The 7513-nt window shown below is 37.1% G+C and overlaps 1 gene segment (V, D, J or C); it reads right to left on the bottom strand.

Moving 5' to 3' along the window:
* The window catches only part of LOC110316504, a 359339-nt gene that overhangs the window by 258633 nt on the left and 93193 nt on the right, over nt 1–7513 (bottom strand).

Below are 7513 nucleotides of genomic sequence, written 5' to 3'. Positions count from 1 at the left end.
AGGAACAGGAGTGCTCTCATTTTGCCAGAAGGTAGTGAGCACTAGGTGAAAGCCTGCCTTTATACCCTAGATCAGGGAGAAGGAGGTACTAAGGGAAGGGCTCCCTCTACTTCTACACAAGCACACCTGTGGTTTTCTCCTTCCAAGTGCCTTNAATTATCTCTGTTCTGTTTGTCTACCCTGTNTGTGGGTGAGGTACAAGTGATAAGGAAACTTATTCCTCTNGGTGAAGACAAGGAAAGAAGTTGATTCTTGAGTAAAGGTTTTTGGAAACACTGGCAACATAGACTCTGTCTATTCATCATAGCCTTTCTAAGGCTAATATGNAGAGGCTGTGTGTTAGGGGATGGACATATTCCTTAGATATCCTCAAACATCATGGGAAACTGGTATTGATCCTTTTGGCAGATATTCAGGACCTAGAGACCCATTTGAAGATATATTGTATCTGGATCTAACAACTATGAGATGATTAGCTAAACAATAATNCATNATANAGAAANTTCATANCTAGGTGCCGAGGTAATAAAAATTNGAGTAGTAAGATGTCTAAGGAAGACATAGATATGCTTTGTACTGTCAGTTTTTATTGACTCTGCTTTCTAACAAGGCTCATATATGAAAAGTGTTTTGAAGTGTGAAGAATGAAGTTTGAGTAGACGTTTCCCCAATATGTTCCACACAACCCAAACTATACTCTTCTCTTTATTCTCTGTCATGAACTTCTATTTTATTTTTTGTTCTTTTGAGTGCATTTTCTGCATCTTCATGGTTCTATTAATAATCTGTGTTAAAGATTAAAAGTTCCCTACCTTCTAGATACATGCNGTTTGAGATTGAAGTCTATTCATTAGATTTGAGGAGGGAATTGAATAATATAGAGTCTGATTTCTGTTCACAGAATTGACTTCAGTAGAGAGATTACTACATTATCAAGTTGTCATGAGTAAAAATCAAGATTAAAAATATAGAGGGATTCTAATATTCGATATTTTTCAGTGACACTATTATATCAGACTTAGTTCAGAGAAAGCATTCCTGTAAAAGATCTGTGAGTGGTTCTAAGAAAGCTACTGAGTCCTGGTACTCAAGTTTATTGAGACTTTAACTGCCTAGAGGTAATGTATTGAAAAAAAGGGTATGTGAGATTGCATTTACTGTTATGAGCTAATTTGAGGAAATGCATTTANAGAACTTGCTTACTTTTTTAGTCTGATCTTAGTGTTGTTCATGGACAACAACAAGCAGAGTTCAACAAACGCTCTAGAGATGCTGATCAAAGAAGAAAAGTCTGAGTTCATGATCTAGTGATTTGTTTTGACATGTCACTCATTGAAAATGGTGAAGCAAATGGACAGAAAAATTTTCTGGGGAAAACATCCCTGTGAGGACTGCTAATAACTTCTGTACCCATCCCTGGCATGACTGGCACAGCTACACAGTAGAAGTCATTCTCACAGCACTTCTTTCTGTACCCTGAATCTCATTAAATGCCTCATGGGGTCATGNCTCAGTGGAGTATTATTCTAGCTGTAATATTTCTGACAGATTCAAGACTTTTCACCGAACAGTCATACACTACATCATTTTTGTGTGGAGCCCCAAAAGAGGGCTTCTTTTAAAAAGTGTTTTATGGTAGACAATGAAAAAGGACTTATCTGTAATTAATAAGGAAGATACTATCATCAGATCTATTCTTTTTTTTTTTCCAAGAAACTATGTAAAAATTGGCATATANTCTCAAGGCTCCAAACAAGTATGGAAACCCTTGTGACGTGTGAGATTTGCCACAGGTGGCATGTAAAAGGCTAAGCATGCCAGTAGTCCCAGAGAGATAAGTTAAACATCTAGCTCCTCCTACCATTATTTTACCTCGCACTGTGTCTCAGAACCTTGAACCTTACCATGCTATGACTTCTTGCCCCCCCCAGGTCATACCCAACCCAGGGCTGCTCATGAGTAGCAGATAGGGTGTGAGGATATCATTATGGTTAGTTGGACAGTAAGCAAANTTTCTGAACTATAGTCACAATGTTGCTGTAATGTTTTTTTCTTTTTAAAAATCTTTTATTATGCTTCTTTGTGAGTTTATCCACTCAAATCTTAATTATCTCCTTATATCTGCACTCTTCCCTTCCCACTTCCCCCAAAATAATGTATACACTAACCAATGACCCAACAAAATAAACAAAACAAAACATGGAACATCTTGAAACATAAGTTGTCATGTGTCACATTCTATCCCAAAATTTGCCCCTCTGGTCATACATTTTTTACNTGCAAGTGAAATGATGGACTATCCAGAGACTACCCCATCTGATGATCCATCCCATCATCAGCCACCAAACCCAGATANTAATGGACATGCCAGCAAGATTCTTCTGAAGGGACCCTGATATAGCAGCCTCTTGTGAGGCTATGCCTGTGTTGGGCAAACACAGAAGTGGATGCTCACAGTCAGCTATTGAATGTGACACAGGGCCCGCAATGGGGGTGCTAGAGAAAGTACCCAAGGAGTTGTAGGGGGCTGCAACCCTGTAGGTGCAACAACAATATGAACTAACCTGTACCCCCTGAGCTCGAGTCTCTAGCTGCATATGTAGAAGAAGATGGCCTAATCAGCCATCATTGGGAAGAGAGGCCCCTTGGTCTTGTAAACTTTATATGACCCAGCACAGGGGAAGGCCAGGGCCAAGTAGTGGGAGTGGTTGGTTAGGGGATCAGGCGTGAGGGGGTATAGGGAACATTCAGGATAGCATTTGAAATGTAAATAAAAAAATAGTAATAAATAAATTATATATATATATATATACATATACATATACATATAAAAGAAAAAAAAGAAAAGATACTTTTGGTTTTCATTATTTTTGAGGTTATATTTCAAATATTTCTCCTTTCCATTTCTCCTAAAAATTTATGTTCTACCCTCTTACTCTGTATGCATTCATATATGTATATATATATGCATATATGCATATATTCATGTATATTCCCAAATATAATGTTACATTTTACTTTTGTGTATGTTTTGGGCTGGCTATTTGGCACTTGAAAGTCAGTAGGTATGCTTGCTGTGCCCCTCCCTGGGCAAGACAGCCTCTCTCCCATCCAGGTTCCCTCGGTTAACCTATAGTTCTTGCCTACCTACCTCAAATATAAGTGAGTCTCCCAGTGTCAAGTAAGTCATTCTGCAGAGTCCACATTTGGATTTCATTAACTGTTAATTTAATTAACCAAACAAGGAAACAAGCAAACAAATCAAACAGAGAAATGATCTATCACAGAATTACAATAAAAACTTTCTATCAAAGAAAATAAGGGAACATATAGTTTATTCTAGAGCCAAATATGAGTAACCATGGTCTAGATCACAGACTTAGTTGTCCAAATTTTATCTTCTAATATAGATACTATTTCTTGAATTTTTTGGAACAGATCAAACGAACCCATAAGTCATGACCCCTTTCAAATTCATTGTTGGAAACATCAGAATTGTGGGTTGCAGTTAAGCTGGGAAACCTTAGATAGAAGCCTTAGATGCTCTGATGACATCCTTATCTTCTGAGTTATTGGAACACTGTGTCAATACATTGCAAAAGGTATCACTCAGTGGCATCAGTTGGGCAACTGATGACTATTAAAAGGTAGAGAAAGATAAATTGTAGTTAGGCTTTGAACCTGCAACATTCCAACACCTCCACACCGCTGAGTTCTAGTAAGTTAATCATCGTATAGAATATTCACTATCACTTGTGCCTTCTTTCTAGGAAATTTCATTCACAGTTTCAAGGAATTTCATTCAAAATGTTCAGAAGACAAAAGAAGTCTTACAATATGTACCATTGTCAGAGTCCATGGTAGGTACCTTGGGAGAAGGTATTATATAATGCTACAGAGGTGCAGCTGACACAGTCAAAACACCAGCAAGTTACACTTGCCAAGAATATAGACATGTCACTGTGACTGGACACCTAATTTAAGTATCTTATAAAAGACAATCATTTATTCTGGATCACACATTCAGAAGCTTCATATCACAATCCTTGGCTCTGTTGCTTCTACACCTATTGTAAGGCTAAACCTTTTATATAATGTTTTCTTATCTAAGGGCACCTGCAGGGAAGTTGGAGAAAATGAGTAGAGCTGGACCAACAGAGAGGCCAAGTGGGCTACAACATAAAAGAATGGGCTGCCCAAGCTTTTATAGAACTCACAGCCTACTTTATGTCCTAAGAGGCCCAAATGCTTGACATTGGATCTAAATTTCCTTCATTGGCATTCCAGGTTTTGTTTTTTTGCCTTATCTCAAACTTCCACCCTATTTTTCTTACAATGAGAAGATATACAGTGTGCTTTAATGGGTGGGAAATAAGTAACTTTAATAGTGGCTCTATGTGAGAAAAGAGTGCCTTAAGTCTCAGAGGATATAGTGGTTCTGAGATTTTAAAACTTTGTATAATAGTCACTATACTTTGAGATTCACCAGATGCCATTGAATGAAAACATAAGCATTAGTCATTGATAGACAGAGTTAGAACATTATAGTTTGTGTGAAATATCTCATAGAAGCTCCTTGTGGAAGGCATTGTATACAACCCTTCATTCTATTTAGGGGTGATCTGGAAAATGTATAGATAGAATATGGAACCACTCTGTAGGAAATACTACATCACTGTTGTTGTCCTTGTACTAGTGTCTTGCTCAAGTACTGTCTCCCATTGAGTTTCTTTGTCCTGTTTATAACATGTATGAGGTTCAGCCTTACCATAGGTGCAGAAGTGTTGCAGGAAATATTTTAAAAATGAACCAGCACATTTCCGCCCTTGTGCCAGCAACTCTCTGCCCTGGCGGCCTGGCCAGCCAAGCACTGGTGGGTAATGGCTGACCTGTTATTATTTCATGGAGACTCTCTGGCCAAGAGCTCCCAAAACATTTCCACCCAGGTCTGTAGGTTCCCACTGGCAGGTTACTACCACACCATGACTCAAAACCTCCTTGACCTTTGTGTTGCACCTCAGGCAAACCCATGCTTTGTTGCTGTACCTTTCTCTCTTGAATCCAGACTAGCCTCTGCGTGAAGGAAAACACAGCACAAACTTAGTTCAGAAGCAATGGTAACTCAATCTCTGGGCACAACAACTAAAATCCTAACTTGTACTCCTTATTAAATCTAAATCCTCCTTAATCTGAATCCTAATGGATCCATCATTGGAACCAGGGACACTAATAGCTACATCTTGTCCTCACTCTGTCCCCGTCCAAAAGGACCTAACTCTCTCCTGCTTCCTCTCTTCTTCCTTCCAACCTGGAAGTCCCTCCTGATCACCCAGTGATTGGCTCCTTAATCCATTAGGGGATTGGTCCATAAGAACAGCACCAGGCTCATCTACAACTCAGAAATAACAGAGTCAAGGACTGTACCAGGAAACTTTTAAAGCTGTGGTCCAAAATAAGTGATTCATTCTTATAAGCTACTTACTTATATTAGATGTCCATTCACAGTGATAAATCTGACTAATACAAGCCCTCACACCCTCTTTCCTGTTGCCTACTTTGAACTCAACACCAATTTGAAAGTTTCCTATTGAGAGGATGTTATTTCCATTTTTTACTCATTATCTGGTACCATCTATAATTTGGGTGTGATTATGAAAGAGAAAAACTAGCATTTAAAATGATCTGATTATTAAAGATTAACCATGCAGTACAATGAAATGATGGAAGCTCAAATCTATACAGCAGACACTATTTCTCTATTCACCTTCTGTGTTTATTGGAATTCTTTAATGAATTGAGACTAAATGTAGGCCTTGGAGCTATCTCTATGTGAACTGTCATTATGGAAGCACCTGTGACCTCCATGAGATGAACATTTAATGCACATATATTACCATATTTCATCCATATAATATCACATAGACAATACTTTATGTTAAAGTCAACCAGTCAGTAGCTCCCTCCACATGACTTTGTTAAAAAGATGTATATACTATGTCATACACTTGGAAGATAAATAGCTGATAAATGCATATATTCTAGATTAACATGTCTAGAAATATCTTGTAAAGATACCCAAGCCCCATAGAAGAATTGTCTACCATGCCCAGGAACCAGTATAATGTCAATGTGAAAAACCTTGTATATTAAAATCCTTATGCTTGAACAAGTTCCTGGCTTTGCTTGTCAAAACCCATAACATCTGCTGTGTTTCACAACCTTGGAAAAGTCATCAGAGGGAAAGTGGGTACATACACATTGGTAACCTTAATCAAGTTTGTAGCTTTGTTCAAATAAATAGTTTTTAGAACTTTCCTTTTAGAATAACCTTGTAATTTTTGATTTGGAAACAGAATCTCTAACAGTACAGGTATACTCATGTTTACAATTGTGCCTCAGCTCTTGAGTGTTAATGCTAAGCTCACAGCTATGTTCCTATGCCTGCCTAACATTCTATCAGAATACATACATACATTCATTCTTTGTTTTTAAAAGAGTGATTAGGTATTTACAAGTGAGGATAAATCATGAATATGATATGGTTTTCAGGTTGAGTGGGCAGGAAAGTCCTCATTGAGGAGACGATAATACAATGAACACTTGCATAAGAAGGAACTGTGAAAAGAAGGAATTAAAGAAGGGTTTCTTATTCTATCCCAAAGTTATAACAAAAAAAAGTCAACACACATATGCAGTTTTCTTTACAATTAAATAGCTCTGTCATCAAGCATGTGAATAATTACCCATTGCTTTAGCTTATAAAAACATGAAGATATGAACTATAGTGGTCAATAGAGTAAAATAATTTATAAATATAAAAGTAACATTTAAATGAAATAATCTTTATCAAATACTACTAGATTACCAGATCCAATTCCAAATTATTTCATATTATGCATCTTATTTTATTGCAACAGGATGCTTTCAATATTTCTCATTTTAATAATCTTATAATTAAAATATATATACTTACATATTAAAATAAGGCAAAGAAAGAGAAGTAACTGTAATAAATCAACTTTTCTAATGAAGTTTTGTTTCTAATGTTGAAAGAGGAATTGATTGCACTCAAGTTGAACTCTACCAAATTGAAGTTTAAGGTTCCCACTTTAAAAAGGCTTCATTATTCTTTCCTGAGTTTATAATAAAATCAAACCAACAAAACAGGTCTATATACCACAAAACTTGTAGGTGATAATAGTAATTTATTGGCACTGCACAGGTTGCTCATATATGTTGGGGCGTAACCTTGGGAGATGGCATCTAGTAAAACCTCTCATCTGGAGAGCAGCTAAGACAACTTTTTAAAAATTTTAAATCTCAAATGTCCCCCATTTTCTATAGCTAATAAATACATCCTGAGAATCAGTATGGTCATAGGAATCTGGTTGATACCTGGTCTCCAATGAAGAGAAGCATCCTTCTATGTGTTGATACTTGGTCTCCAATGAAGAGAAGCATCCTTCTATGTGTGTGTGTGTGTGTGTGTGTGTGTGTGTGTGTGTGTGTGTGT

The sequence above is a fragment of the Mus pahari genome, chromosome 2 (assembly GCF_900095145.1).
Source record: "Mus pahari chromosome 2, PAHARI_EIJ_v1.1, whole genome shotgun sequence".
Taxonomy (NCBI): Eukaryota; Metazoa; Chordata; class Mammalia; order Rodentia; family Muridae; genus Mus; species Mus pahari.
Note: the sequence above shows the minus strand (reverse complement) of the source record. Positions and strands in the feature narration are given on the sequence as shown.